This window comes from Zingiber officinale, chromosome 5B (assembly GCF_018446385.1).
Source record: "Zingiber officinale cultivar Zhangliang chromosome 5B, Zo_v1.1, whole genome shotgun sequence".
In the NCBI taxonomy this organism is placed as follows: domain Eukaryota; kingdom Viridiplantae; phylum Streptophyta; class Magnoliopsida; order Zingiberales; family Zingiberaceae; genus Zingiber; species Zingiber officinale.
Genome location: NC_055995.1, coordinates 13,222,167 through 13,245,935, shown reverse-complemented (window position 1 = coordinate 13,245,935; position 23,769 = coordinate 13,222,167).

Genomic DNA, 23,769 nt, shown 5'->3' with positions numbered 1-23,769 from the left:
AAGATAACTTTTTGAAACAAGTAAAAATGTTTAACAATTTGAATCTACTCTACTGTGTGCATCCCTAATTCTCTTCTAAGTGTACTAAACTCGAGTTCAGGTAAGGGTTTTGTGAAGATGTCAGCTAGGTTTGACTTGGACTCAACATAGTCAAGTACAATGTCACCCTTAGCTACGTGATCTCTTACAAAGTGGTGTTTAACTTCTATGTATTTAGTCCTTGAGTGGTGAATTAGATTTTTAGTTAAATTTATTGAACTTATGTTATCAATTAAAATTTTTATATTTTTATATTCAAGTTGATAATCTTTTAAGGTATGCATCATCTATAGTAATTAAGATGCACGTTCTCCCATGGCTATGTATTATGCTTCAATAGTGAATAGAGCAACACAGTGTTACTTTCTGCTGGACCAGATTACTAAGTACTGACCTAGAAATTGGTAGCTTCTATTTATATTTTTTCTATCTAATTTACACCCAACATAGTTTAAGTTAGAGTATCCAACTAAGCTAAATGTGCTAGTCCTAGGGTACCAAAGTCCTACACTTAGGGTCCCCTTAATGTACCTTAGTATTCTTTTTATGTTGGTTAAATGTGATTCTTTTGCACAAGATTGGTATCTAGCACACATATCTACTACAAATAAAATATTAGGTCGGCTTGCAGTTAGGTATAGTAGACTTCCTATTGCATTTCTATAGTATTTTAAGTCTGCTGATTTTCCTTCTAAGTCAGAATCAATTTTAACATTAGTTACCATTGGGGTACTTATATTTTTGAAAATTTTCATTCTAAATTTTTTAATTAATTTCTTAGCATATTTGGTTTGAAAGATATAAATTCCTTCTTTTGTTTGTTTTATTTATAAACATAAGAAGAAATTGAGTTCTCCTACTAGATTCATTTTGAATTCATGTTCCATTAATTTGATAAATTCTTTTAAGAATTTTGTATTTGTTGAGCCAAATATTATGTTGTCTATGTAAATTTGAGCGATAAAAATATCTTTTTTAAGGTTTTAACAAATAGGGTTTGGTCTATTTGGCATTGATTAAATTCCTTAAATGTTAGATATGTTGATAGTCGTTCATACTAAGCCCTAAGTTCTTATTTTAGTCCATATAAATTTTTCTCTAACCTAAGGACATGGTTTGGGTGATCTAGGTATTTAAATCTTGGGGGTTGATTTATATAAATCTCTTCTTTGATGAACCCATTTAAGAATATGGATTTTACATCCATTTGGTATAACTTGAATCCTTTATGTGTTACATAGGCTAGCAGCATCCTTATGGATTCAAGTCTAGCTATGGGTGCATAGGTTTTATCATAATATAACCTTTCTACTTGGCTGAACCCTTTTATTACTAGTCTAGCTAGCCTTATTTCTAACTATTTTACATTTATCATCTAATTTATTTTTGAATACTCACTTAGTGTCAATTATAGATTTATTTGTGGGTTTAGGTACAAGTTCCCAGACTTGGTTTCTTTCCAATTAAGCTAGTTCCTCTTGCATTGCAATTATTCAGTCTGAGTCAAGTAGGGCTTCTTCTATAGTTTTGGGTTCAATTTTATAAATTAGAGCTATTTGACTTAGATTTTTTATATGATGGTCGAGTTCGAACTCCTAGAGTTGGATCACCCAAAATTTAGTCAGATTGGTGATTGAACCTTATTCTAGAACATCTTATGTTAGGATCAACAATTAGTTCCTCTGATTCACTAGGTTTAGGTTTAATTTGAGTATCTTCATCATCTTCTATGTTTCTTGTATTTTGATTAATATTTTTATTGGTTGAGTTAGGTAAATTATTTTCTTCATCAAAAATTATATTTGTAACGACCCGACCCTCTTGGCCCATTTTGGCGGCCTATTTGGCGACCCTCGGGTCATCGACCGTCGGCCCTTATGTTGTCGGCCCATTTGGTGACCTCTCATGTCATCGACCGACGACCCTTGGCCGTGCCGTTACTCACTAGAACTTTCCACCCCTGGCAATGGATTTTTGCCTCCCCCAGGATTCGAACTCTAAACCTTAAGTATTAGAGTTTATGAATCCTGGTAACCAAGTGAGATCATCTCACTTGGTTACCAGGATTCATAAACTATAATACTTAAGGTTTAGAGTTCGAATCCTGGGGGAGGCACGGCCAAAGGGTCGTCGGTCGACGACATGAGAGGCCGCCAGTTGGGCCGCCACAAGGGCCGCCCAAGAGGCCAAAAGGGTCGGGTCGTTACAATATTGGTTCTTTCTTCCACTTTTAGGGTATTTTTGTTATAGGCTTATAAGCCCTACTAGTTGTGGAACACCCTAAAAAGATTCCTGTTATTGATTTTGATATAAATTTACCTAAATAGTCCTTAGTGTTTAGTCTGTAAACTTTACATCCAAAAACCTTTAGATGATTTAGATTGGGTATTTTATTGAAATATATTTCATAAGGGATTTTATTATAAAATTTATTAATTAATATTCTGTTTTGAATATAACATGTTGTTTTATTGTATCAGTCCAAAATTGGTTACTTAGGTTATATTCGTTTAACATGGTTCTAGCATTTTTTTGGTAATGTTTTATTTTTCTGTTCTACTAGTTCATTTTGTTGGAGAGTTCTAGGGCATGAAAACTCATGATTATATCCATTAATTTCATAAAATTTAGTAACTTATAATTTTCGAATTCCCCTCCATGCCCACTTCTAGTTTTTTAAAATTTTGGTATCTTTTTCATTTTCTATTACTTTACAAAAATTATTAAATATTTCAAAGGTTTCATCTTTATTTTTTTTAGAAATTTTATCCAAGTGAATCTTGACTAATCATCAATTATAACCAAGCAGTATTGATTTATACATAGTGATTTGGCTCCATGTGAATCAAATAGGTATAAGTGTGGGAGCTCAAGTATTGAGTTGGTTCAATTTAAGTTTATTGGTTTGTGGGTTAACTTGGTTTGTTTACCTTATTGGCAAGCATTACAAACTATATTTTCTAATTTAGATAAATCTCTAACTAAGTTATTTTGACTCATTTTTTAAAATGAGTCTGATATGTGTGTGACCCAGTCTTCTGTGCCACAACTTAGTTTCCTCTTGTTGTGATAGAAAACACTTATTGAGGAGGTTGGTAGGTGAATTGTGTAAATATTATTTTCACTAATCCCCTTAAGTGTATTCAACATTTCTAATTGCACACTCAAAGTTAGAAAAGGTAACTAAATAATCAGAGTCACATAGTTGACTTATGCTAAGCAAGTTAAAATTAAATTTATCAACTAATAGGACTTTCGAATAATAAAATTGGAATTTAGTTCGATATTACCTATTCCGATTATCTTAAGTTTTCCATCGTTGCTGAACGCAACTTACCCTAGTTTTAGCTTAGTGAACTTCAATCGATCTCTAGACATGTGTCTAGAGAATCCACTATCTAACATCCATTGATCCAAATCTTTATGTTCCTATACATAAAGCATTTGATTTGGATCCAATGTAAAATGGATAAGATAGATTTATTGAGTTCAACTCCTTATTTTCTATCTCACCCAATCTAAGTTGTCAATCATGTTATATCTATAGGTGATTGTGAGATGGTTGATTGAGTTTAAATTGGTTAGATTTAAGTTAAGTTTATTTTTAAGTTAAGTTTATTTTTGAGTTTAAGATTTGAGTTAAGTTTATTTTTAAGTTGATTTGTTAAATTGGAGTTATGTTTATTTTTAAGTTAAGTTTATTTTTAAGTTTAAGATTTGAGTTAAGTTTATTTTTGAATTAAGTTTAGTTTTAAGTTTAAGATTTGAGTTAAGTTTATTGGTTAATTTTTTTTTAATTGAATTGAGTTTAACTAATTTTTACCTAAATCCATCTCATCTTTTTCTAGATTGTCAATCAGGGAGCCTTATAAGTTTTTATGGGATGGCTAATTTTATCTTCAATTTGACTTTAAGTCTAGGGATTGATTCACGTTTGAGTTAGGCTAAGAGGTTTAACAGTTAGTCAATTAAATATTTATTTCAATAATTGGATTTTAGGTTGTGGTGAGGCACTATGCCTTCTTGGGTATTAGATCATCAACCACTTCTAGATAAAGCCTTTTAAAGAAATAAAATATTTAATTTCTTTTCTGAAATTCCTAGGTCTAACTAGTCAAGTGTGAATCAGGCCTAAGTCTTTATCTATTCTAATCTAAGCATGAGTAATAAAAAATAGTAATGCAAACATCACACAAATTTATCTAATGAATATGGTCTTTCTATTGGCTCCTCCTGCATCATAACCTCGATAGGGTCTATCTGTTGGGATGTATACTCTAAGTCTAGCTTTTGTATGAACATTTATTTTTGAGATATTTTGAAATGAGAATCACTTTGATCAAACGTCTACATTTTATATTTATATATATATATATATATATATTGATGCAGTTGTCTATTTAATTTATATTGTAGATAACATGGTGTGTGGTGCCACACAGAAAATCATGTCATCGGTTACTTATAAATTATAAATAGTAGCTCACAACCAAGATGGATAGGGACAAACCATTGGAATAGTTGTAGTATAATTTGGTATTAGTTTGTCTTGACTATATAATTACACTAGTACACTATATGTGTATTGAGCAGGACCATTTGAGGTTGTTCGATTTATACTGACTATATAAAAGAACAAAACTTCTATTATTATGGATGTGTGCACTCTTAATCCCGATATAATAACAAACACATATACTTAGTATTTATTTTTTTAACTTATCAATGGGTGAGATTTTTTCGTTAAATCAATAGGCCCAATAAGTTGGGAGATAATACCATTTATATGGTGTGTTGTTGATTATAAAGGGAAATTGTGTCATATTTATTTAGGTTGATGATGCCCCCTTGAGGAGCTTATAAGGATTATCATGTAAATCCTGTAGGTGGACTTAGTCCGACATGATAATAAAGTTGAGTGGTACTACTCTTGGAGTCAGATGTTAATTAAATGAGTTGTCAGTAACTCATTTAATTAACGAACATACGATATCTTAAACATAGGGAGATTAACGCACTCATGATAAGTAGGAGCTCATATTATAATATAGGATTGGTGCGGTAGTTCAATAATGACCCTTTAGTGGTATGAGTTATTATTGATGAACTTGAGTTGGGTGTTCGGGTCGAACACAGGAAGCTCAAGTCCATCAAGAGGCTAAAACCAATTCCTCCTCTCAGTCTCTATTGTAGCCACTATATATATAAAGCCTCACATCCACCCAAGCTCTGCTTCTTACCCAAGCAAGGGGTCGGCCAAGCCTTGCTTGTTGCCCAAGCATAGGGTCGGCCAAGCCTTGCTTGGTGCCCAAGATAAGGGTCGACCAAGCCTTACTTGGTGCCCAAGAAAGGGGCCGACCACAATAGGAATTAAAGGGAGATTTTATTTAAAACATTATTTTGTTAAAATTTTTCCTTTTATAGCTATTTACAATGGTTTAAAAGAGAGGTTTTAATTTTGTTAAAATCTTTCCCTTTTTTGTAACCATCCACAATAAGAATAAAAGGGAAATTTTATTTAAAATAGAATTTTGTTAAAATCTTTCCTTTTTATCCTCCAGCAAAGATTATAAAAGAAGAGAGGGTGGTGCCCAAAAACTAACCTAAGAATCCTCTTCTATTCTCTTGTGGTCGGCGCCCCTCCTCTCTTATTTTCCCCTTGCTTCTTTCCCTAGGGCCGGCGGCATCTTTCCCTTCCCCTTCATTAGGGTCGGCGCCCCTTTGGAGAAGAGTTTACTTTGTGGCTGGTTGCTTGGAGGAGAAGAAGAAGACAAGGAGGCATCCTATTCTAGCACCTCTTGGTGGTCGAAAGATTAGAAACAAGAAGAAGTAGTCGGGTGGTTTTGTCTTGGTAGATCGTCGCCCACACTGTAACACCCCACCCTCCTCACTACTGGACTGTGAGGGTGGGGCGCTACTGGACTATTAACTTATCTTAACTAACATTGCACACATGTTGAAAGTAATTCCTAAAACTCTCGGAGAACTCAAAACATACAATTAACTAGCAGCGGAAGACTAAATGACTCATCTAATACATTCTACTCAACTCTTTGTTAATAAATTCTTATGCTAAATCCCAAGGCTTCTATAGTCCAGGCATCACACATCCATCCGCACCTCCTTGTCGCCTTCCTTTATCTGCAGTAAGAGGAAATGTAAACTATAAGCGAATGCTTAGTAAGCGCTATCTAACTCACAAAACTCGAATATGCATGTAACTGGAAGAAATCTAAAACTGAATGCTTAGAAAGAAATACTACTCATGCTCATCTAATAGCAACAGAAACATACTGAAAAACAAATCTATACAATCATGCTAGCATAAAGAACTAACTTGCTGAATTTTTAAACTTATGTGAAGCTTATTTCTTTTATTTAAAAACTTATACTTTAATACTTCAAAATAATAATCAACTTTCTTCTTGGGCCCAAGCGTAGTACCATCTTATGCGCGTTCCCTAATAGGTTGTGGTAGCGAGCCACCAATCCTAAAAGAGCATACCTCGGTCTACCAGGGCCAAGACCTCAGAATTGAACACCTGGATTTGTTTAACGACAACCTCGGAAGTCGGGTACTAGCCTCTTAAATAAAGTAAAATACTTGTTATCTTTTATTACTTCTAATATATAATACCTCGGCATTTTCTTTAAGCACCTTGTGTGCCAAAATCCCTAAAGTCTTGACTTTGGGATCTACTTAAGGCCTTGGCCTTTCTATTTCTTTTCTTTATCTTTCTTACACTTGTTAATACTTCTAATAAAAGAATGCTTCTTTAAAAACTGAAATGTTTAAACAAATTCTAACTTTGAAATGCATAAACAAAAATCTGCATACTATGCTAATCAAAATTCTGCATACTATACTAATCAAGAATCTGCATTCTATACTACACTATTTCTGCATACTATGCAAATATAAATTCTGCACTATAATACTTAACCAAACTGCACTATAATCTTTTTTTCTTTAAAAACTGCACTATAAGTTCCACCAAAAATCTGCACTACAAGTTCCACCAAAATTCTGCACTATAAATTCCACCAAAAATCTGCATTACAAATTCCACCAAAAATCTGCACTATAAACTTTAAAGAAATTTACACCATAAGCTCTTAAGAAATCTGCACTACAAGCTCTAAAGAAATCTGCATTTTAAGCTCTAAGAAATCTGCACTACAAGCTTAATTAAAATCTGCACTATAAGCTTACATAAAAATCTGCACTATAAGCTTAATTAAAATCTGCACTATAGGCTTAATTAAAATCTGCACTATAAGCTTACATAAAAATCTGCACTATAAGCTTAATTAAAATCTGCACTATAGGCTTAATTAAAATCTGCACTATAAATTCCACCAAAAATCTGCACTATAAACTTAATTAAAATTTGCACTATAAGCTTACATAAAAATCTGCACTATAAGCTTAATTAAAATCTGCACTATAGGCTTAATTAAAATCTGCACTATAAGCTTACATAAAAATCTGCATTATAAGCTTAATTAAAATCTGCACTATAAGCTTAATTAAAAATCTGCACTATAAGCGCTTCTTATGCTTCGAATTCAAAAAGAACAAAGGTCCGAAACTACTCGTACTGTAGGTGAGAAGCACTTACCTTGCTTCTTGGACTCACAACCGAACAAGAAGGGCTTCTAGGACCATGGCCAGCCACCGGAGACGATGCCCTAACTCCCTTTTGTTTTCTGCCCGAGCTCCGCCGTCACACGCAGAAGAGAAGGAGAGAATGGTTTAGGTCACCGGAATAAAACCCTCTCCTAACTTATCCCTTTTATAACCTAGCATTTATGTTAACTCCTTAAATAAATTTTTCTTTTTTTCTAAATAGAACCACAGCTTGGATTCTTGGTCAGCCAAATCTGTGACCGGGTCAGAGGTCGCAGGTTCGATCCCTCAGCCGAACCCTTTTTCTCCTATTTATTTCCTATTTATTAACTACTGCTTAAATAAATTTGTTCCTTCTTTTAATTAGCAACGCTCGCTGGAACACTTGGTCAGCCGCGCGTTGCTTAAGGTTTGGCTCGTGGGTTCAAATCTCGGCTGCAACCTTTTTCTTTCTATTATTTCCTGTTATCAACTTCTACTACTTAAATACATTTCATGCTTCTTTTAATCAGCAACGACTTCTTGCACACTTGGTCAGCCGGACTCGCTTAAAGCTTGGTTCGGCCGGAGGTCTCCGGTTTGAATCTTGGCTTGGAAATTATTTTTGTCGAAACTTCTTTCGTTTAGTAAAAATACCAAACGACCTCCAAAAATTATGTAAAAATACTCTAAAAATTTCTAAAAATCTTTAGAATTTTTCTAAAGCATTTCTAAATATTTTTACATACTATTAGGACTCATAATGAGGAATTTTGGGTTGTTACACACACGGCGTCCAAGAGGAGGAGAGGAATACAGCAGAAGATCAAGAGGTCTTAGCATATGAGGAAAGGTACAACTAATTCTTTTTCCGCAGCGTAATTAGTTTTTTTTCTTCGTATGGATCTTGAACACCAACACAAGAGGCCAGCGATCTTGTGCTTCAATCAAGGTGCGCTTTGATCAATCAAGAACTTGCTTGATTGATCAAACACATGTCTGATCGAGCATGTGGGTTGCTAGGAAAGGTCCTGTGCTCGTACAAATTTTTGTACAGGGGATTTACATAGAACAGAATTCCAGCACCAACAATTGGTATCAGAGCGAGGTTTTTGCCTCTGAGTGTTTGGTTTTCGGTTAAATTATGCACTATTCATATATAATTTAGGTAGGATAATAGTAGGATATGCAAAATAGATTAACTCCGTGGTTGCAGGCATCCTAGTTCCAACTGTTATGGCCTATTGTATTTGTATGTGATTTAAACTCTCGGGGATGTCGAGGGTATTTTGTGTGTACATGATTGTAATTATTAAATACAGTCGGAGCTGTATTAATTTATTTTACATTTTGTTCGATCTAGATTACATGTATGTTCCTTCATGGAATATAGGATCGATAAATGTTTTTTTTTTTTTATTTCTTATTGTTGCGGCTTGCTATGCGTGGTGCTACCTTGAGGACCGGAGGCGCGGCGAAGAAGGAAGCAAGATTGACGTGACGACATAAATCCTAGGGCCAGCAGCTAGGTTTTCTCCTCCTCACCTGGCTAGGGTTGGCGACAGCTAGGGTTGGTGGCATACGGAGGGCAGCGATGAATGAGGCCATAATAATTGGAAATTTATTTTCATATTTATTGCCTTTATATGCTGTGTTTGTGTGCATGTATGATGTGTGTGCATGTTAAAATTCCTCAATTTTAAATAACTAAGTGGGAGAGGAATTATTTAAATAAATTTCACAGTCTCCATTACTGGTTTGTAAGTGATGCATTCAAACTTGCGCGTTGACTTTAAGTGGCTTCCTCCACATCAGATGAGCTTGTTTGCGGATCACTAGATCAAACTTCCTCTATGGATGATTATAGGAAATTATTTAGGTTTGTGTGATCTGCTCCATCTGAAGGGACACAATTTTAATTAATGGACTAAGTATCAAGTAATGGTATACACTTAGGCGCATTTAATAGTATTCTCCCCATCAGAGTTACTGTTATTATTTGTGTGACCGAAGACAAACCAACTATTAATTTTATTTGTCATAAAGTTAGGTTGATAAGATAATAAAATTAATGGGTAAAACCTCCTCTTACAAATGTTTGAATTAGTATACGTCCACACGGTATACGAAATTCACGGTGTTTTGAGGTGTTGGTGAATTTAAATTGTATTATTTGAGGAATCAATATTATTTTAAATTCTAATGTTTTGACCAAATATCTTATTTTATGATTCTCAGGATTTCAAAATGGCTTTCAATCCTCTTGTTGTTATTTTAAAAGAAAATAAACTTACTGGTTCCAATTATATTGATTGGAAATGAAACTTGGACATTGTCTTAACTGCTGAATGATACAAGTTTATACTTTTTGAGGTCTGTCCTAATGTGCCTGATAGCGATTCTAGTGAAGGGGACATTGACAGACATAGGAAATGAGTCAAGGTAGATGAGATGGTGCGGTGTTACATTTTGGATTCTATGTCAAATGTGTTGCAACATCAACATCAGGCCATGCCTACTGCCTATGACATGATGTACAATCTCAAAGAACTCTTCGGACACTAGAATCGGACTGGCAGGCAGGAGACTATAAGATACCTGATGATGACCACCATGACTGAGGGGGCACCCGTGAGGGATCATATCCTCAAAACGATGGCTCACTTGAAAGAGATACAAATCCTTAGAGCTGAAATCGATAGGGAAACCCAGGTCGATATCATTCTCTAAACGCTACCCAAGAGTTTTGAGCAGTTCTGCCTGAACTATAACATGAATGAAAGGACTTATTCGTTGGTGGAACTTCTTACAGAACTCCAAGCAGTAGAAGAGCTATTTCGTCAAAGTTCTCAAATTCACATTGCTGAAAATATTTCTGCTTCTAAGCCGAAAGGCAGGAAGAAGAAAAAGAAACAAGTTGGTTCAGCAAAGAAAGTAATTCGACCTCAAGGGACTGGACCACAAGCAGGTGTGAAGAAGCCAAAGGGCAAGTGCTTCACATGCAAGCACTCTGTGTTAGAGTGTATACTAAAATCCTAGCTTTTTGTAAACATTTATTTAGAAATAAAGAATCACAACGATCAAATATCTACATTTATATGCTAAGTATAGTTGTTCAATTAATTTATATTGTAGATAACATGGTGTGTGGTGTCACACACAGAATATCATGTTATCAGTTATTTATAAATTATAAACAGTTGCTCACGACTAAGATGGAAAGGAACAAACCGTTGGAATAGTCATAGTGTAATTAAGTGTTAGTTTATCTTGACTAATAAATTACACTAGTACACTCTAAGTGTATTGAGTAGGACCATTTAAAGTAAGTTCTTTTTTGTGTTGACTTAATAAAAGAACAAGACCTTAGTTATTATGGAAGTGTGTGCTCTTAATCCTAATATAGTAACAAGCATATATATTTAGTATTTATTTCTTTAACTTATCAAAGGGTGAGATTTAGCTCGATAAATCAATAGGCCCGATAAGTTGGGAAATGATATTACTTATAGTGTATGTTGTTGATTATAGAAGGAAACTGTGCCCTAGTAATCTAGGTTGAGAATGTCCCCAAAAGGAGCTCATAAGGATTGTCATGTTAAACCCTGCAGGTGGACTTAGTTCGACATGACAATGAAGTTGAGTGGTACTACTCTTGGACTAAGACATTAATTAAAGTGAGTTGTTAGTAACTCGATTAAATTAATGGGCATTCGATATCTTAAACACAGGGAGACTAACACACTCATGGTAAGAAGGAGCTCATAATGTAATTTGGGATTGGTGCGGTAGTGTAATAATAACTCTCTAGTGGAATGAGTTATTATTAATGAACTTGAGTTGTGTGTTCAGGGCAAACACGGGATACTCAAGCTCATCGGAAGGCCAAAACTAATTTCTCATCTAGGTCCCTGTCGTAGCCTCATTAGTGCATCATAGTCCACCCATGAAAGCCCTTCTTGGTGTCCAAGAGGGGGTCGACCCATGGCTTGGTGACCAAGCCATAGGGGTCGGCCAATTCCTTCACAAAGGGGTCGGCCCTTTGCTTGGTGTCCAAGCAAAAAGGGGCCGGCCATAAAAAATTCAAATAGGAGTGGTGTTTTGAATTTTTAAAATCTTCTCTTTGTAGAAAACTACAAGTTTTAAAAGAGATATTTTAAAATATAAAACTTTCCTTATTTGAATTAGGCCACATGGTTTAAAAGAAAGTTTAAAAGTTTTAAAACTTTCCTTTTTTAACCATCCTCATGGTTTTAAGAAAAAAGGAAGAGAAGTTTTAAATTTGAAAATTTTCTATTTTTGTAACCATATTAAAAAAAGAAATTTTAGAAGAGAAGTTTTAAATTTTAAAACTTGATTTTAGTTTTAAAACTTTCCTTTTTTAACATCCACATAAGGAAATTAAAAGAGAGCTTGTAAAATTTTATAAGAGCTTTCCTTCTTTGCTTATAAAATTTTTACAAAAGTATTTCCTTCCTTTGAAGGAGTAGACCACCCTTTCTTGGTGCCCAAGCAAGGGGCTGGTCAATCAATAAATCATCCAATCAAGGATTGATGATTGAATCAATCAAGAGGAAGGAAAAGGAAAAATAAAAGGGGAAAAGGAAAAACAATAGGAAGATTTTATTTTTTGTAAAAAGTCTTTCCTTATTTGCCTTAGGCAAGTAATATAAAAGAAGGGGAGGAGAGGCCTCATGGCACATCAATTCTTATTCTCTTGTTGGTGATCTCCATAGTGGTTTGCCCTCTCCCTATTCTTTTCCCCTTGCTCTCTTTTGCTCCTCGGTGGTGGTGGTGGTCGAATATTAGAGGAGGAAGAAGGCTTTTGGGTGGTGTTCATCTTGGAGGATCGTCGCCCACACGACGTCCAAGGTGAGGCGAGGAATACGGCAGAAGATCTCGAGGTTATTAGCATACAAAGAAAAGGTATAACTAGTAATTATTTTTCGCATCATGCTAATTATTTTTCTTTGTAAGAATTCCAAACACAAGAGGCAGTAGATTCTAGGTTTTTGAATTTGTTATTCGAGTTTGTGTTTTTTTTAATTTTTCAAATTTGTGATTCGATTGTTCCTTTTGGTTAAACCTAGAGTTATATAAGGAAATTAAATATTAGCTTTCCTTAAAAGGCTTTGTCTAGGCGGTGGTGGATGATCTCATACCCAAGAAGGACTAGTGCCTTGCCATGCAGTCCTGGAAGCTAATTTTGGAAATTAATATTTAATTGAATTTATAACGTAGGTGGATTTGGATCAATAGTGTTAAGTTCCGCTTGCGATCCAAGTCTAAACCATCAAGAACAGATAAGTTAAATTTGGAATCAATAATGTTAAGTTCCGTTTGTAATTCCTAATATAACTTCTAAAGAACACAATAGGTTGTTTAGGAAAGGTTCGACACTTGTACAAAATTTTTGTATAGTGGAACCGGTACGATCATCCTAGGACCAACCAATAGTCTGGACATTGGAAGGTGAACTGTCCTCGCAGAAAGGAGAACAATAAAAGTATATCTCATTCATTAGTTATTAAAACATGTTTAGCGGTGTTATCTGTTGGTGCAACCTTAGGTCAAGGTTGACCTGGTTGACCCGACTCGAGTTGACGTGACTCGAGTTGTATTTTGATGTTTGACCTGGGAAGAGTGTCGGTGCAACCTTAGGTCAAGGTTGACCTAGTTGTGTTGCATGTTGATGTTTGACACTCGTGAGAGAGTTCTATTCTTGATGTGGGACAAGAATAGATGTTTGGGAGATTATTGGTGCAACCGTAGGTCAAGGTTGACCTGATTCGGGAAAAGTCCAAGTATGGAGACTTGGCACGGAAAAGTCCAAGCAGGGAGCTTGGCACTGGAAAAGTCCAAGTATGGAGACTTGGCACGGAAAAGTCCAAGCAGGGAGCTTGGCACGCGAAAAGTCCAAGTATGAAGACTTGGCACTGGAAAAGTCCAAGTATGGAGACTTGGCACTAAGAAAGTCCTAACTGGGATGTTAGGCAGTTGGAAAGTCCTGGTAAGTGAAGCCAGGCAGTGGAAAGTCCTAACTGGGATGTTAGGCAGTGTGGAAAGTCCTGGTGAGTGAAGCCAGGCAGTGGGAAAGTCCTGGTGAGTGAAGCCAGGCAGTGAGAAAGTCCTAACTGGGATGTTAGGCAGTGTGGAAATCCTGGTGAGTGAAGCCAGGTGAAAGTCCTGGTGAGTGAAGCCGGGCAAGGGAAAATCCAGATGGATCAAGGGTGATCGGACATCTGGTGTTGAGAATGTCAAGTAGGTCAAGGGAGTGACCGGATACTTGACACGAAGAGAAAAGTCCAAGTGGGTCAAAGGGATTGACCGGACACTTGGTGGAGAGTCTTAGCAGGTCAAGGGAGTGACCGGATGCTAAGCATGATGTACCAACAGGTCAAGGTTGACCGGATGTTGGTTTGGGAGACTTAGGTCTTGGTGTGGGCTTACTGATCGGTCTGGGGACAGATCAGCATGGAGCCTGATCGGTCCCCGGGACCGATCAGATTCCACACAGAGAGTTGGGCAACTCTCTGTGAAGCCGTCTGATCGGTCTGGGGACCGATCAGCACAGGGCCTGATCGGTCCCCACGACCGATCAGGCGACATCCTGAGGAGTGCGAGGAACCGCACTCAATAAGCCCTGATCGGTCAGCAGACCGATCAGACCATACCCTGATCGGTCCACACGACCGATCAGAGCACGATCAGTAGCTAGCGGAGTTCGGGAGAAAGCGCTGATCGGTCTGTGGACCGATCAGGCACACTCCTGATCGGTCTGTGGACCGATCAGGGCACTAGCCGTTGCGACGCAACGGCTAGTTTCTTCGTTGTTTCTTCTTCGCAGGTATAAAGGATCGAGGGCATCTTCTTCTGTTGCTTCTTCTTCCTTCTGGAAGTTCTCTCCTGCCTGAAGCTTCTGCTTCTTCTGGTGCTCCGAGCTTTGCTGAGCTCAACCGCTGCTGAAGCTTCGCGTGAGCTTCCCCGACAGTTTTCTCGACTGGCTTGCTGTTGCATCTGTCCGTGGAGTTGCTACTTCATCCGGGACCCCAGTCGATGAGAAGGCAAGCTTGTTTGTTTTACATTCATTTTGTTCTTGCTATTCTCTTGTACTCTTAGCTTGCTGTTGCAAGTGATTGTGGCGAGGTTTCTCCACCCACAAGGAGTTTGTATTAGCCGGTTCTCCGGGGACTCATCCACCGACGGATTGACTGGACTCGTCCACCTTACGGACACGCCGAGGAGTAGGAGCCCTAATCTCCGAACCTCGTTACATCGGTTTGTTTGAGGTTTGTATTCTTCCTTTCGTTTCTAGTTTATTTTTCCGCTGCGCTAACGAATCGTAGGAAGAAACGAGCGATTTGGGGCGGCTATTCACACCCCCCCCCTCTCTAGCCGAGTACGAACGATCCTAACAAGTGGTATCAGAGCGAGGCCGCTCTTCGACGGATCAACACCCGTGGGAGCAAAGCTAGAGAATGGATCTCTATGGAGAAGACATCACCATTCCACCCTTCTACGAATGCGGCGACTTCGCGTATTGGAAGGTAAGGATGAAGTATTTTCTTATGACTAACATAATGAATTGGTTTTGTGTACAAGAAGGTTTTACTCCTCCGGTGGATAAGGAAGGAAAACCACTTGAGAAGGAGGAGTGGACAAGAGAACAAATTCACAAATCCGAAATCAACGAAGAGGTAACGAGAATAATTGAATTTTCATTGCCTACTAACATCTTGTGTAAGATAGGTTACAACAATGCCAAGGAATTATGGGATAACTTGGCCAAGTACCATGAGGAGAGCTCCACTTCAAGCCATGAAGAGGAGCCTAGTGAGCCAAGTAGCTCACATCATGGAGGGAGCGAATTGGGAGTTGAGGGCTACTCAACATCCAAGGAAGAAGAGGAGGAGAGTTCCTCTTGTTCAAGATCGGAGCAAGAAGAAGATTCTACCTCCGGAAGGGATGAAGGAGAGAGTCATCCATCCCAAACCCTAGGTAACTCAAGCATTTTAGTTTCAAATAAATTACATATATTATGCTTTGAGTGTAGGGAGTATGGACATTACAAGAGCAAATGTCCAAAGAGAGTTAGGAAGACTCCACCGGCGCCAAAGGTCAAGGTAGCCGAGTCCCAACACGCAAAGGCAAGAAGCACGTGGTGTGCTTTCAATGCAAGCAACGGGGACACTATAGGAGCCATTGTCCGAGGGGGAGGCAACCTCACAAGGGCAAGAGACCGGGCACATCGATAGGGGGAGCTAAGGCAAACCCTAAGGTATCTTTTAAGGCTCATTCGTGCAAGTCTAGTAGGATACATGCTAGTAATTTTATTGCATTAGTCAATAATGATAAGCATGTTAACACTAGAAATCAATACATGTGCTTAGGTGCTAAACATGTCAACCTAGATAGGGATACTACTAGGAATGCTAACCCTAGGATTAACACTTCTAAGGTTAAGGAAAACCTAGGTAGAAACCCCAAATCAACTAGACACATGCCTAGGAATGCCTCAAAGAAGAATGACAAATCAAAAATTGAGGTATTAGAGAAGGAGAATCAAGTCTTGAGGTCAAGACTTGATACTTTGGAAAAGGCTCTTAGAAACTTGGAGAAGTCATCTCTAGGGTTTAAGGGTCAAAAACCAATGTCCAAGGACAAAAAGGGTTTGGGTCACAAACCTAAGTCCCAAGTGGTCAAGCCCACTTACCACAATGTTCCATTCGATTATGGAATAAAACCTAGGGCTAGGAAGACCATTACCAAGGTTACAAGGGGAGTCACCCCTATAGTTGACCTTGATGAGACCCAAATGACCAAGGCTTCAAAGCCTAAGAGGGTCATTAGGAGGGTTGCTAGGGAAGTCATCCCTAGTGAATATTTAGTGAACCCAATGAGCTCAAGTAGGTATTGGGTTCCTAGGAGCATCTTCTCTACCCCATAGATGGGTTAGAGAGTGTCAACTCCAATAAGAAGGGTAGTTAACCCAACTTTGAGGAAATTGACACTCAAGGAGCATTTTCAAGGTTTTTGGGAACCTTTGAAAATGAAATGGAATAATCTTTATCATTCACTCCTTGGAAGAGTAAAGTGTGCCAAAGTGAGAATATATTAATCTTACTTTAAATTGACACAATTTGGAAAAACCTAGAGAAATATCAAATTGGGATTTTGATATTCTCTTAGGTAATCAAGGCAATCCGGGCCTTAATTTAGAAATGCTACTCTTGTAGAATTTTAAATGGTATAAATCAAACAAGAGATCAAGAAATGCCAATTTGGGTTTTGACATTTTCTTGGAGCACTTTTGGCAATCTAGGATTAGAATTTAAGTTAGCTAAGTGATTAAGGATACTTAGATAGGTAATCTAGGTATTTTATTTGTGTTAACTTACCATGGTTGTTTGCCATATGCCATGTCATGACATCATATTTAATTTATGATCATTTGAAATGTCATGATAATGCTTAGGTTATTATATGTCATGCTCTAGTTAAGTTTCATACTTTATGCCATGACATCATGACATTGACACATGTTTTCCATTTATGATATCATTTTATGTCATGTCATCATCTCTTGCATTAATAATCAATTGAATTGATTTAAGGATGAAAAACACATTTTGATATTGAGATCAAATTTGTGTTTAGAAAATGCATGAGACCTTAGTCTAAGATACCTAAACCCATATCTCACATCAAAATTGACATGGATGTGTTTGATACACTTTAGATGTGTGTGAGATATTAGGATCATGAGTTAGGATCAAGGTGCATAGTTCTTGTACCTAGATGAGCCTAATTCAAGAAATGGAGGATCATAGGGAAAGCTTGTGTACAAGTCATGTACATTTAGCCCTAAGATTATGGTCCTAAATTAAAAGGTTTAAAATCATTTTGAAATTGATTTGTAAAACCTTGATGAAGCCATCTTAGTGATAGCATTCATCATTGAACATTGTGATACAAAGTTGAGTTAAACTTGAAATATTTCAAAGTTTTTGAACTTTGTATCAAGATTGAAAAATGGAAGTTATTTTCATAGAAAACTATTTTTCCATGATAATATATGATATGAGGAATGTATCCTCAAAATTTTACGATTTTTGGAATTTTCTGGAATTTATTAGGAGTTTCTGAATTTCCGGGAAGGGAAATCAGAAATCTCTGATTTCAGAGTATGGATCGGTCACCGGACCGATCCAGGGAAGTTCTGATCGGTCTGGTGACCGATCAGTGACGATCCAGTGCGATCAGTGAAGGGTGGATCGGTCTGGGGACCGATCCAGGGGGGACCGATCAGTGCGTGCCAGTTTCTGATTTTCAGCTGTTGGTCTGAAATTTCAGCTGGAAGTTGGGTTTTGTGGATTTCTAAAGGTTTGAAACTCGCCAAGACATTGTTGGTGCAATGGTCAAGGGGGAGTTGACCTTTAGGGGAAGTTTTACCTAATTGTCAAGGGGGAGTTGACTTTTAGGGGGAGTTTTTACTCCTTAAGACTTTTAAGGATTAGTGATATGGGATTATCACTAAGTTGATTGTTGAGTTTAGTATCAAGGGGGAAATTAAGAGTTTCAAATGAAAGGTATGGGACCTTCATTAGGAAGAAACTCTTGACCTTGATACCCTCCTTTTTTCTTTTTGATGTGTGTCAAAAAGGGGGAGAATTATTGGGGAACCCAAGTTAGGTTATCGGGTTAACCTAAGTTTGGGGGAGAAACGTTCAAGGGAGAATATTGGAGTTTGGAAAGAATGTTCAAGGAAGAACATTGGAAAACCTGAGTTAAGGTTATCGGTTTAACCTAACTTGATTATGGTTTTGTCAAACATCAAAAAGGGGGAGATTGTTGGTGCAACCTTAGGTCAAGGTTGACCTGGTTGACCCGACTCGAGTTGACGTGACTCGAGTTGTATTTTGATGTTTGACCTGGGAAGAGTGTCGGTGCAACCTTAGGTCAAGGTTGACCTAGTTGTGTTGCATGTTGATGTTTGACACTCGTGAGAGAGTTCTATTCTTGATGTGGGACAAGAATAGATGTTTGGGAGATTATTGGTGCAACCGTAGGTCAAGGTTGACCTGATTCGGGAAAAGTCCAAGTATGGAGACTTGGCACGGAAAAGTCCAAGCAGGGAGCTTGGCACTGGAAAAGTCCAAGTATGGAGACTTGGCACGGAAAAGTCCAAGCAGGGAGCTTGGCACGCGAAAAGTCCAAGTATGAAGACTTGGCACTGGAAAAGTCCAAGTATGGAGACTTGGCACTAAGAAAGTCCTAACTGGGATGTTAGGCAGTTGGAAAGTCCTGGTAAGTGAAGCCAGGCAGTGGAAAGTCCTAACTGGGATGTTAGGCAGTGTGGAAAGTCCTGGTGAGTGAAGCCAGGCAGTGGGAAAGTCCTGGTGAGTGAAGCCAGGCAGTGAGAAAGTCCTAACTGGGATGTTAGGCAGTGTGGAAATCCTGGTGAGTGAAGCCAGGTGAAAGTCCTGGTGAGTGAAGCCGGGCAAGGGAAAATCCAGATGGATCAAGGGTGATCGGACATCTGGTGTTGAGAATGTCAAGTAGGTCAAGGGAGTGACCGGATACTTGACACGAAGAGAAAAGTCCAAGTGGGTCAAAGGGATTGACCGGACACTTGGTGGAGAGTCTTAGCAGGTCAAGGGAGTGACCGGATGCTAAGCATGATGTACCAACAGGTCAAGGTTGACCGGATGTTGGTTTGGGAGACTTAGGTCTTGGTGTGGGCTTACTGATCGGTCCCCGGGACCGATCAGATTCCACACAGAGAGTTGGGCAACTCTCTGTGAAGCCGTCTGATCGGTCTGGGGACCGATCAGCACAGGGCCTGATCGGTCCCCACGACCGATCAGGCGACATCCTGAGGAGTGCGAGGAACCGCACTCAATAAGCCCTGATCGGTCAGCAGACCGATCAGGCCATACCCTGATCGGTCCACACGACCGATCAGAGCACGATCAGTAGCTAGCGGAGTTCGGGAGAAAGCGCTGATCGGTCTGTGGACCGATCAGGCACACTCCTGATCGGTCTGTGGACCGATCAGGGCACTAGCCGTTGCGACGCAACGGCTAGTTTCTTCGTTGTTTCTTCTTCGCAGGTATAAAGGATCGAGGGCATCTTCTTCTGTTACTTCTTCTTTTTTCTGGAAGTTCTCTCCTGCCTGAAGCTTCTGCTTCTTCTGGTGCTCCGAGCTTTGCTGAGCTCAACCGCTGCTGAAGCTTCGCGTGAGCTTCCCCGACAGTTTTCTCGACTGGCTTGCTGTTGCATCTGTCCGTGGAGTTGCTACTTCATCCGGGACCCCAGTCGACGAGAAGGCAAGCTTGTTTGTTTTACATTCATTTTGTTCTTGCTATTCTCTTGTACTCTTAGCTTGCTGTTGCAAGTGATTGTGGCGAGGTTTCTCCACCCACAAGGAGTTTGTATTAGCCGGTTCTCCGGGGACTCATCCACCGACGGATTGACTGGACTCGTCCACCTTACGGACACGCCGAGGAGTAGGAGCCCTAATCTCCGAACCTCGTTACATCGGTTTGTTTGAGGTTTGTATTCTTCCTTTCGTTTCTAGTTTATTTTTCCGCTGCGCTAACGAATCGTAGGAAGAAACGAGCGATTTGGGGCGGCTATTCACACCCCCCCCTCTCTAGCCGAGTACGAACGATCCTAACATTATCTACCAGTACCTGGTGTGTAGATACGGGAGCCACTGATCATGTCTGCAATTCATTGTAGGGGTTCCAGGAAACCCGACGACTACATGAAAGGGAAATCACCGTCTACATGGGCAATGCTACGAGAGTGGCAGCTGTTGTAGTGGGAGATGTTTATTTATCTTTTGATAGGAATAAACATTGATTTTGAGAAATTATCTTTATATACCATATTTTAGAAAGAACTTGATTTCATTTTCTAAATCATTTATGGGTGGATATTCTGTTTTTTTTATGACAAAGTAGTTGTCAAGAAAAATAGGGTGGTTATCTGTTATGATACGTTGGTTGACAATTTGTACACTCTTAATCCAATAAATCCCACGATGCAACAAATGAAAATTAATAACACATCTTCTAATTCTAATAAGAGAAAGTAGCCTTCGAAAATGAACCAAACATATCTTTGGCATCTAAAGTTAGGTCATATTAACTTAAGTAGGATTCAAAGGTTAATAGCCGATGGACTTTTGGGTTCATTGGTGGTAGAAAACTTTCCAACCTACGAATCTTGCTTGGAAGGAAAAATGACCAAGAGACCTTTTAAGGCACAGGGGTATAGAGCCAAAGAAGTGTTGGAATTGGTTTATTCTGATTTGTATGGACCTATGACTATCCAGGCAAGAGGTGATTTTGAATATTTTGCCTCTTTTATATATGACTATTTGAGATATGGGTACATTTACTTGATGCACCTCAAGTCTGAGTGCTTTGATAAGTTCAAAGAGTACAAGGCTGATGTGGAGAAATGTCATGGTCAAAGTATCAAGACACTACGGTCAGATCATGGTGGAGAGTACCTCTTAGGAGAGTTTAGGAATTACTTATCAGAGGTCGAGATTCAATCCCAATTATCTACACCTGGTACATCCCAACAGAATGGTGTGGCGGAACAAAGGAATAGGACCCTTATGGAAATGGTTAGATCAATGATGAGTTATTCAGAACTACCAAATTTATTTTGGGGATATGCTCTGGAAACGACGACGTATATTCTGAACTTGGTACCTTCTAACTCAGTACCCTCTACTCCCACAGAATTGTGGAATTGGCATAAGCCTAGTCTAAGACACATTCGAATTTGGGGTAGTCCAGCACATGTACTGAAGGGAGATGCTGATAAGTTGGAATCACGTACAGAAGTTCACTTGTTTGTGGGTTATCCTAAAGGAACGAAAGGTGGTTTGTTTTATAGTCTCAAAGATCAAAAGGTCAATGTTAGCACCAATGCCCGATTTTTAGAAGAGGATTGTGTAATGAACCACAAGCCCATGAGTAAAATTATTCTTGAGGAAATAAGAGAGAACACATCTAATTTAGTACCAACGGTACAAGATGAGATACCACAAGAAACTACAACACGTGTCACAAATGATGCACAATTATAGGTAGTGTCTCGTCGTAGTGGGAGGGTTGTTCGACAACCTGATAGATTCATATTTTTGGGAGAGTCTTCGGACTTGATCCCTAGTGAACATGAACCTGATCCCTGGACATATGATGAAGCCGTCCAAGATAAAGATGCAGTATCTTGGCAAAGTGCAATGAACTCTGAAATAAAATCTATGTATTCTAATCAAGTATGGGAGTTTGTTGAATGACCAAATGGTGTAAAAGCCATTGGATGTAAATGGGTCTACAAAAGGAAAAGAGAGACAGACGGGAAGATGGAAACCTTTAAAGCAAGGCTTGTTGTGAAGGGGTATACTCAGAAAGAGGGAATTAATTATGAGAAAACATTTTCGCTGGTAGCCATGCTTAAGTCTATCTGAATTCTTTTATATATTACTGCTCATATGGATTATGAGGTTTGGAAAATGGTTGTCATGACAACTTTCCTTAACGGAAGTCTTAAAAAAAACATCCACATGAAGCAACCATAGGGATTCATTGCGAAGGGCAAAGAGCATCTTGTATGTAAGCTCAATCGGTCCATTTATGGAATGAAGCAAACTTCGAGATCTTGGAACATCTGGTTTGATGAAGTGATTCAGTCTTATGGATTCATTCAGTGTCCAGATAAGTCTTGTGTATATAAGAAAAGTGACGGAAACGTTGTGGTATTTCTTGTACTATATGTAGATGACATTCTGCTCATTGGCAACAATGTCAAAATGTTGTCAGACAAAGGAGGAAGATAGCCCTGACTTCCCATGCAATAATCTAGCCCCTAGATAGGATGCTATGAATAAATCACCTCTGCCCACCAGAGAGAACCTTTGAGGAGACAAAGATGGAGGAAGCGATGCTTACCTCTATTCTTTTCATTCCACCTCCAGAGTGGATGTCACGCCCCAGAGGAGTCCCTGTCCGAGAAAATTTCGACAGCATCTCCCCTGTACGGTGGACAATCTGAAACTTTTCTACATCTCACAAATACCTCAGCCACAGGCGGCTGGAATAATATCAACAAAATAAAACATCGCCACGCAGTTATATATAATCTATTCAGCCTTTGGCTGTCACAACCACGCAGTTAAGATAATTAAACAGTAAAATAATACTCTGACTCGAAATTCACCCTACTCCACTACACTCGTAAAGCTCAAATCCGACGAACTCACCTCTTCTGCCATCTAGGCAGGCATGTAGTAGAATAAAATCCAAATTCATATCCATCGCAATAATAAAATCCATACAATATCCATAACAGAATAATCCAAAACATATCATGTTCCAAAACGGTCTAGAACAGAAAAGAAACCAAAGAAAACCAACATATCCTCGAGGTCTGCAGGGACCAGCACTACGTGCAGTGAGGACTAGCGACTGGAACTCCCTCCTGACAGCATCAACCTGAAAATAACAACAATGGAGGCGGGGTGAGTCCAACACTCAGCAGGTACAATTGATATGCAAAGTAAAGAAATAACACCTAACACTAATCATGCGTACAGTCTCCTGATATAAGAAAGATATAAATATGCATCTGAAGTAAACAGGAGAATGCTGTACTAACCAGGTCCTGAGTATAAGGTCAAACAGTCCGAGTGGTATAGGAATCCTGTATGCATGTCAAACATAGGTATCCAAACAATATGCAGCATATAAATGCAGCAACCACAAACACAAGCAATAAATGCATCATGCATATGATGCCAATGATGCGTCCTAGTCACCCCTGACGCCAGTCGATCATCTCACACACATAGTGAGGCCGAGTGGGTAGGGCTGTGACAACCGTGCACTCTGACGTCACTACTCCTGATGAGTGACCGAGTGGACGGGATGCTGTCGGAGTACACCTATCCTCCTACCCCAAATCATAGATGGGAGAGCACAATGCTCTCAACTCCCGGTACACGATGACGGGGAGGAATCCCTGCCGGATAGCACGTTGTGTCACACTACCCATGAGTGGACCAACGGTGCCTAACAGAGTCCCTGCTGCAACACACT